The sequence below is a fragment of the Bison bison genome, unplaced genomic scaffold (genome assembly GCF_000754665.1).
Source record: "Bison bison bison isolate TAMUID 2011002044 unplaced genomic scaffold, Bison_UMD1.0 scf7180017864167, whole genome shotgun sequence".
In the NCBI taxonomy this organism is placed as follows: domain Eukaryota; kingdom Metazoa; phylum Chordata; class Mammalia; order Artiodactyla; family Bovidae; genus Bison; species Bison bison.
The window spans coordinates 696,588-706,637 of record NW_011494739.1 but is presented as its reverse complement, the minus strand read 5'-3'; positions in this window follow the sequence as shown (position 1 = coordinate 706,637).

Below are 10,050 nucleotides of genomic sequence, written 5' to 3'. Positions count from 1 at the left end.
TTATTATAGGAAAGCACTTTGAAACCGTGGACAGCGCTGTATAGAGGTGGTTCTCCAGGTGACTGCAAGCATGTTGCCTTCATCCAAGCCTACCCTCATCTCTGCTCAATTAAATTTCGCTCAGCCTCCAAGGCCCCTTTCGAGTTGCCTGGTTGAAATGTCTCTCATGGCAGAGCGTTCTTTTTCCCTCCCTTCAGCTGGCATTAACTGAATGCCACTTTGGGCCAGTCCCGATGCTCAGGCTTTTGTGATGAAAACCCTGGGAGAGGTGTGGGCAGCAGCGTGGAAGGAAAGGCCCACGGCACTCTGTGCTACACCGTGTTGAAGCCTGGCGCCTTGGTTTTCGTCCGCCAGGGGAGAGCCCAAGGCTTCTGAACTCAGTGATCAGATTAGCAGATAAATTCAGACTTCTCAACATTCTTGTTTAAATACTTCATTGTAAAAGTAAACACCTGCATTATGGTCAAATGCATAATCTCTATTTAAGCACCAAGTGTGAAAGTGTTAGTTGCTAAATCGTGTCCCAGTCTTTGTGATCCCTGTAACCCACTAGGTTCCTCTGTCCATGGGATTCTCCAGGCAAGAATACTGGAGTGGGTAGCTATTCCCTTCTCCAGGGGATCTTCCTGACCTGGGGATCGCAGGGTCTCCTGAATTGCAGGCATATTCTTTACCATCTGAGCCACCAGTGAAGCCCCATTTAGGCATGATGATCTAACCAAAGAGCTACAAGATAGAGATGTAAGGACCTGTGGAGGAGCAGAGACTTCAGGGCAAAAGATTTCTCAAGGTGTAGACAGTATTTATTCTACCAGATAAGCAGGAAATGTGGCAAATTGGAACAGAGAAGTTTTGGAGCTGGGCTTCCCAGGCAACGCAGGGATAAAGAATCTACTGGCCAATGTAGGAAATGCAAGAGATGTGGGTTTGAACCCTGTGACAGGAAGATCCCCTGGAGCAGGAAATGGCAGCCCACTCCATTATTCTTGCCTGGAAAATTCCATGGACAGGCCATTTCCTTCTCCAGGGCATCTTTCTGACCCAGGAACCAAACCCCAGTCTCCTGCATTGCAGGCAGATTCAAGAGTCGTGTATAATTAAAATATTAATAACTATTAATTATTAGTAACAGTATAGCATTATGGAAAGAGCTCTTGTGTCAGCCAAGCTCTTGTGTCAACGCAAGAGACTTGTGTTCAGATTCTGACATTCCCATTTCAAGTTGCTTAAACTTTCTGAGCACTGGATTGTCTCCCTTTTCTGTAAAATGAATAATACCTTCCTTGTAGGATTGACATAAATGTGATAATAAGTTCCTAGGTTGTATAATAAGTGCTAAGTGCCATTTTAAAATCAAAATACAGAAAGCTTTATTGAATATTCTGATTATAAAAATCATATATTCTGATGATAAAACATTGAAACAATACAAAAACATTTAAGAAAATACTTACATATCACTGGAAATTCCATTTCCTATAGCTGATGGCGAATTTTTTAGGTATCTCTTTATGCCAACTCTTAGTTTGACCTTTATAATATACATGGGTCCACAGTACACACCTGTCCTGTTTTCACTCAATAATATGTTGTACACATATGTTCAGTTGGTAAATATAGATTTCTATTTTCATTTTTAATCGCTTCCTAGTAATCTATTGTGTGAATCACCAGAATTTATTTAATACTATAGATGATCATCGGAGAAGGCAATGGCACCCCACTCCAGTACTCTTGCCTGGAAAATCCCATGGACGGAGGAGCCTGGAAGGCTGCAGTCCATGGGGTTGCTAAGAGTCGGACACGACTGAGCGACTTCACTTTCACTTTTCACTTTCATGCATTGGAGAAGGAAATGGCAACCCACTCCAGTGTTCTTGCCTGGAGAATCCCAGGGACGGGGGAGCCTGGTGGGCTTCTGTCTATGGGGTCGCAGAGTCAGACACGACTGAAGTGACTTAGCAGTAGCAGCATAGATGATTATTGAAGTAATTTCCGGATTATTTTCTGTTTTATATAACACTGTATTTTTTTTTTGGCTGCACCATGCAGCACATGGGATCTTAGTTGTCCAACCAGGGATCAAACCCTACAGTAGAAGCAAGGAGTCCGAAGCACTGGACTGCCAGGGAAGTCCTGATACAATACTGTGGTAAGCAACCTCATACGTAGATGGTTGTTCACTTGTTTAATGTCCTTCCTGGGATAAATCACTGTAAATGAATGACTAGCCAAGAATTTTCCCATTATAATTTTGTTCCATTTTAGTAAACTGCCTCCCAAAGTAGACTATATGAATTTGTGCTTCCACCAGCATAAATTGTGCCCACTTCCATACAGCCTTGTTAACACTAGGTTCTGCCAATCTTTTTGATTTTTGCCAGTCTGACCTGTTGAAAAACGGTGTCTCAATTTTGTTTCTATCTGTGGTTACTAATGAAGTGGAATATATTTTCAAGTATTCATTTCCATTTGTGATTCTCCTTTTGTTAATTGCCTGTTTAGGCCATTGTTATTTGACGATTTTTCTATTCAGGTGTTTCCTATTGACTTTTTAAGAACTCTTTGTCATGAATATGACAGATATTTTCCTCCACTGCATTGGTTGTCTTTAACCTTGTCTGTGGTGTATTATTGCTGAATACAAATTTTTAATTTTATGAAGTCAAATCTTTTTTTTAAGTCAAATCTTGACTTGATTTTACTTGATGGATTAAAAAAAAAAAGTTTTAAACATGTTGAGAAATACTTCCATTTCCAGATTATAAAAATAGTCACTTGTTTATTTCTACCCAAAAAAGAAATAAATTTCATTGTTTACATACACCTCTTTGATCTAAGAGGTGAAATTTAGATTTAAGGAGAGAGATGGAGCTCCAACTTAATTTTTCTCCAAATGGCTACCCAAACGTCCTGTTCTGTTTATTGACTTCCATCTTTTCTCCACCAATATGACATGTTACTTTTACTGTGCACTGCAATTCCTTATACATTTGGCTCTATTCCTATACTCTGTTCAGTTTAATGGGTCTGTCAATTCATTTTTCAAAATGGCACTGTTTTAGTTGGTGTCGTAGTAGTAGTGAAAGTCACTCAGTCATGTCTGACTCTTGCGACCCCATGGACTGTAGCCCGCAAGGTTCCTCTGTCCATGGGATTCTCCAGGCAAGAATACTGGAGTGGGTTGCCATTTCCTTCTCTAGTTGGTGTAGGTACATTTTAATATTTGGTAGAACAAGTCCCAACTCATCCTCAAACCTTTCTTGGCAATAGGGCAGTGGAGTGGGGTGGTTAAATTCACGGAGTTTGTGTTCATTCAGCCAGCCTGAGCTTTATAATTTACTCATTTATTTATTTATGGCTGAGCTGGGTCTTTGTTGCTGCACATGCTTTTCTCTAGTTGTGGCGAGCAGGGGCTACTCTCCAGTTGCAGTATGTGGGCTTCTCCTTGCAGTGGCTTCTTTTGTTGCAGAGCACAGGCTCTAGGGTGCTCGGGCTTCAGTGGTTTCAGCACGTGGGCTCAGTAATTGAGGCTCCCAGGCTCTAGCACACAGGCTCAGTAGTTGTGGCGCACCATCACGTGGGATCTTCTAGGGAACAGGGATTGAACCTGTGTCTCCTGCATTGGCAGGTGGATTCTTTACCACTGAGCCACCAGGGACAACCCAGCCAGAGCTTTAATCCCAGGTCAATCACCCACAAGCTGTGTAATCTCAGGCAATTTTTTTTTTCTCTCTGAAACTCTGCTTCTTCATCTGTCCAAAGTTAATTCTAACAGTATCTACTGTGTTTTTGTGATGATAAGATGAAATGATGCATAGCAAGTCTGGCACACGGTAAATGGTCAGTAAATGTTCAGTCTTTTTGTTATGAAAAAGACGCATCTGTTTTTCCAGTTGAATTTTAGGATCACTTTAACAATAAAATCTTCCCGGGATCTTGATTGGGATGACATTTACTTGATATGCTAATTTTCAGATAACGAATGTCGACATGTTATAGCGTTTTCCAGTCCGAGGCAAGTTGTGCTCTTTATGGGTAGGAGACTTTATGCTCCTTGGAAGAGTTTATAGTTTTCTTCATATAAGAGGTGCGATTTTATGTTAACTTTATTTCCAGGTGATATAAGTTTTGTTGTCATTTTGGTGAACGTGAATTCTTTAGTACATAAGAAAGTTATTCCCTTTTTAAATTGAGAGGTAATTGACATATAACATCTCTCACCATATGAGGGTCTAGTTAACATCTCTCACTATATGATTCATCTTTTTTCTTGTGATGAGAACTTTTAAGACCTATTCTCTTAGCAACTTCCAAATATACAATACAGTATTATTAACTATCGTCGCCATGCTGTGCCTTATATCCCCAGGACTTACTTTATTGGAACTTTGTACTTTTTGATCACTTTTACCCATTTTGTCTACCCTGCCTCTGGCAACGACTGGTCTGTTTTCTGTATCTGGTCATTCATTTTTAAATGTTTATGTTGCACCCAAAGTAGCTATAATTGTTGATGTGGGGGATAATTTCTCCCTGCACAGTATCAGCTTTGAGACATTCCCTTCTCTCAGCTCTGGGAGCACCCCAGGTTTCCATCCCTTGGTTTTCTGTCACTTGAAATCCATCTCTCTGATGCAGAAACTGTGTCTAATTGGGCTGTTAGTCCCCAGGGCTCAGCACAGGGCTTGTATCAGTACAGACTTACCAATGCCACTTAAAGAAGGTGCCCCATGCTGTATTACTCTTTTCTGGAATAGAAGAGCCTCTCTTCTAGGACACAGGGCAGGGCAGCAAATAGTCCAGCAGTCCCTGACCTCATCTGGCTGACAGTCTAATTTGGGAGCAGACATTGAGGAAGTCATCATTAGGGTCAAGAGTGAATTACATTAAATATTTTTCCTCATTACATTTTGAAGGGAGTTTTGGGTGCTATAGGAGTGTAAAGGACTTTGTTGAGTACAGAGCAGCGGGAAAAGCCTTGCTGAAGAAATATTCCAGGAGCAGCCCAGGATGACTCTGCACCCAACATGTTCCCTCTCCAGGGCAGACTAGTGTTAGCACCCAGGCCTCCTTGAATAAATCCATTCAGCAAAGAGCATCTGCTCTGTGTCAGGTCCTATGCTGTTGGGTCTGGGGCCACAGGGTTGGGTAAGAGCCAGTATCTGAGCTCTAATCAGAGCTCTGTTGATTCTTGGGAGTTACAGGAGACAATTAGAACTCCTCAGCATGGGCATCTATCTCCTGTCTCTCCCTCCTGCCCCCTACTAGGTCCCAGCCCACCTCTTTGACCTCGTCTTCTCCTGCCCCACTGAACTGCTAGGCCCCCTCGCCAACTGAACACACTTGCACTTTCACACATGTGGAGGCTGCCATCCCCTGCGCCCATCATATTCACTGTCACTTCTACAAAGAATTCCCTTGAGCCTCTCCTTTTTTCTCTCGGCATTCAAGAACCAGAGTATCACCACCTCTGTGAAGTCTGCCCTCCCAGAGTTTGTTACTGAATCCTTTTCCAAAATTGATGGTCGTGTATAGTTATGTTTCCATGTGTATGATCCCATCAGACCAGGGGGGGCCCTCAGAGTCAGTGACCTTGACTCTTGTCTCTCTGGTGGGAACTAATATACAATGGATCACTTAGGAACTGCAATTAAAATGGGGTCAGAGAAAGGCAACTTCTATAAATAAAAGGGCAGAGTACAGAAAGAAGAGAAGGGGTGGGGTTAGTTAGCTTAGAGCAGTGGTTCTGAACCTAGGGCTCTGAGAGCAGAGGAGCAAGCTGGCAGAGTGTGAGCCATGTGCAAAGCTGGGCTGTGCTCAGTCGCTCAGTCATGTTGGACTCTGCGACCCCATGAACTGTAGCCCGCCAGGCTCCTCTGTCCATGGAATTTTCCAGGCAAGAATAATGGAGTGGGTTGCCATTTCCTTCTCCAGGGAAAGCTGGGTTACTTGGGTTTCAATCCTGGCTCTGGCATGTTAGCAGCTCCAGAGGTGGGACAAGTGTTTTATTTCTCTGAGCCTTCAGGGAAAGGTGAATACTGTGATTAGTATCACCATGTTGGCTTCAGAGGGTCTGGACACATGTTAAAATTCTATAAAGAATTTTGTTTAAATAGGTATAAGTTTTTCTGAAAGGATGGTTCCTTGATTTTTAAATTTCACAAAATGTACAAGCTAAGCAGGAGGAAGACATTTTCTGAGTTGTCTATTGCTATGTATTGCTGTGTATCAGATGACCTCAGAATTTAGGGAGTTAAGACAATGAACATTATCTGACCAAAACAATGTACATTATCTGACTGTTTCTGTGGGTCAGGAATCCAGGAGAAGCTTGTTTGGGTTATCCTGGCTGTGGATCTTTTATGAGATTGATCTCTAGAGATGTTAGTCAGGGCTGAAGTCATTTGAAAGCTTGTCTGGGGCTACCCGCGGTGTAGACGTCACCTCTCCGTATGGCTGCCTGAGTGTCCTCATGACACGGTGCCTGGCCTCCCCTAGAGCTTATGATCTGAGCGAACAAGGCAGAAGCTGCAGTGTCTTTTATGACCGAACCCCAGAAGCCACACACGGCCGTTTCCAAAGCACCTAGTTGGTTTCACAGTTCAGCCCTATTCAGAATAGGAGGGACTAAAACAGATGTGAATGTCAGGGCTGGGAATCACTGGGGGCCATTTTGGAGGCTGGCTACCACAGTGCCTTAGAAGGAATTTGGAATGAGGAGCTGTCGGTTTAAATCTTGACTCCACTGACAACTGTGTGATCTTGGGAAAGTTCCTTCACTTTACTGGCCCTGCCAGTTTTCTCACTCAGCTCACATGGTAATTGTGCTACTCAAGAGTTAAGGCCTGTGAAAGCCATTTATCCAAGCCCTGGACTTCACATTCGATTATTAGCAATCAATAAAGAGGAGGAGGAAGAAACGCCATTTGGTGCAGTGTGTAAGTTAATGTTTTCAGTACAAAATAATAGCAAATGAAGAACTAACCAGCTCATCTACCAGTCTCAACAAATTAGCACCACTCTGACAATTTTGGTGTCAAAATGCACTTTAAAGTTTATTTTCCTTTTTCACAGAGGAAAGAATGGAGGAAATGGCTTAAATTAAGATGAAAAAGATTTATGGTAGATATGGGTACAACTCTCTGGCATTAAAGAGACTGAAAACTGGGATGGGTTCCTTCGTGGGGTCCTGAAATCTCCACCTGAAAATTTTAAAGAATTAGGCAGTATGCTGTTCTTATCTACAATTTTGGTAAAAAATCACTCAGGTCATCCTTTGAAGCCATTTTAGGAGGGGATCCCAAAGATCTTTTAAAGCAAAGTAATGGTTTAGCTGCTCAATTGTGTCAGACTCTTATGACTACGCGGACTGTAACCCACCAGGCTCCTCTGTCCACAGGATTTTCCAGGCAAGGATACTGGACTGGGTTGCCATTTCCTTCTTCAGGGGATCTTCCCGACTCAGGGATCGAACCCAGGTCTCTTGCATTGCAGGTGAATTCTTTACCAACTGAGCCATCAGGAAAGTCCCTAAAGTAAAATGGAAAGATGTATTATTGGGAGTTCCCTGTCAGTTCACTGGTTAGGACTCTGTGTTTCCACTGCAGGGGCCTGGATCCAATCCCTGGTCAGGAAACCGAGATCCCAAATCCTATAAGTTGCACAGCTCGGCCAAAAAAAAAAAAAAAAAGGTGTTCTTACATTGTTAAGCATGAAAAACTTTACTTTTTCATCATACTCAAATGAGTATGAGTACCACATACTCATTCTAGAAGATTTGGAAACTACAGACAACTGTAAGGAAGTGAAAAACATGAGATCTGCCACCTTAATCTAAATGCTCTGTTTTGTGGTTTAGATGAGAAATAGTTTTTTTCGGGAGTTCCCCTGGTGGTCTAGTGATTAAGACTCTGCCTTCCAATGCAGGCCGCAGGTTCAATCCCTAGATGGGGAACTAAGATCCCAAATGCCTCAGAGCAACTGAGCCCAGGCACTCTGGAGCCCAAGTTTGGCAAATAGAGAGCCTGCCAGCAGCAATAAAGATCCCACATGCCGCAACTAAGACTCAACACAGCCAAATACATTAAAAAAAATTTTTTTTTCAAGTAAAAAAAATGTAATACTTTGTAAAACCCACTCTCCCCCCAGTTGAATGTAGTCTTACAAACCAGAAGTAACCAATATTAACAATTGGGATTTAAACACCTTTTTCAGCTTCATGGGAGACTGAAAAACAGGAATGGATTTAAATGATGGTGAAAGGCAGGTAAGCTGAATTGGTGTGGTGATGAAGTCCCCATCTCTAAGCATCTTTACAGCTTGCATAGATATGTTTGGGTGAATCCTGCCTGTTTACCAGTTCTGCTTGGGCAGATTCCAAATACTGTACAGGGCTCATAAATAGTACTTAGGGATTTTGTCCAATACAGTAATTATTGAGTAAGGTCATTAATTCCACAGATTAAGTGCCTACCACATGCCAAGACTGTGCCAGGTGTTGAAAGTGTGATGATGAACCCAAGAAGATGCTAACAAGAGCAGAGACACTAAACCAAAAATCATACAAAGAAATGAACTGGCTGGGGGGAAACCAGGAGGGGTGCACGTTTGTGAATCATCTGCTGTGTTGGAAGTTTAGCCAGTGTTATCTCCCTGGGACTTGAAGGAGATAATATGACCTCTCTGAACTTGATTTGAAAATGGGGATAGAATCACTAGGAGAGAACATGTGTCAGTGTGGCAAACTCTGTTCCAGGGCTTGGTTCACTGAAGTATAAAAATGAGGCACTTTTTACACTTCTGACTCAAACCTTCTTGATGGCCTTTAGTGAGTCTGCTGTGTTCCAGTGAGTCCGTTGTGATCTCTCTACAAAGATCCCACTTAATCCCAATTCTACCCATTTGAGTTTATGTACCCCATTATCCAAATGATGACTCTTGAGTCATTGAGAGGTTTCACAGCTTGACCAAGACCACACAGCTGTGGAGAATGACTACAAGAAGATTCAAACCCAGGCCTGCCAAAATCCAAAGTCAGTGGCAATGCATTATCTCTTAGTGAGGTTCCTAGGGTATATGTGTCCTCTTGAGAACGCTTAGGTTTGCTGGTGGTATGTTTGCTATTCAGATTCCTGAATGTGTGCTTCGCTCATAACTGTGCAGTTTGAAAACACTGACTCATCCCCAAACAGGGCAGGGCTGAATATCAGACCTGTTTATCTTATACTGCCCTGTGGCACCTGTGTTGACTTCAAAGAAACTTTGTAATAAAAGTACTGTGATAAAACAGAAAAACACCCCCCCCCAAAAAAAATATATAGGCTTGTTTTTGGTGTTTCTGACAATAGAATATACTCATGAGTCTCATTAACTTTTAAAAAAATGACAGCTACTTAAGGTTTAATGACTAAAGCCAATTCTCTAACACACATCTTGCAGTCCTCTGAACATACTCCTTTCACATTTAACTATGATGTTGTCATTAGTTTCTGTTTGATTCTGCAAGGGCAGAGACCTTGAAACATTCACATCTGGATTCCCCTGTGGCTTGACTCAACTGAGCCAGGAAAAAAATTAGGTATCTCCACAGTCCCTGCATTAGCTTTCTAAAAAGCTACTAGGTTTAGTGGTTTAAAACAACATTCTGTCTTACACTTTCTATGGGTCACAAGTCTGGACTGTGTGGGTCAGCTGGTTCTCTGATCTGGCTAAAATCAGCCTGTTAGCAGGACTGGACTTCCCTCTGCAGGATGAGAGATGGGAGGTGGGGAAAACACGTTTCCAGGCTCATTCAGGTTATGAAATCTCAGTCCCCCACGACTGTTGAACTGAGGTCCCATTTACTTGTGGACAGAGCTTTGTTCTCTGCTTCTAAAGGCTTCTGACATTCCCTGGCTCATGACCCCTTCAGCAACAGTGGGTTGACTTCCTCTCAAGCTTCCAATCTGATTCTTTTCTGCCATTTCTCTCCAAGGCATCTGTTTTGCCTACAAGGGTCCATGTGATTACACTGGGTTCACCAATATAATCCAGGATAATCTCCCTATT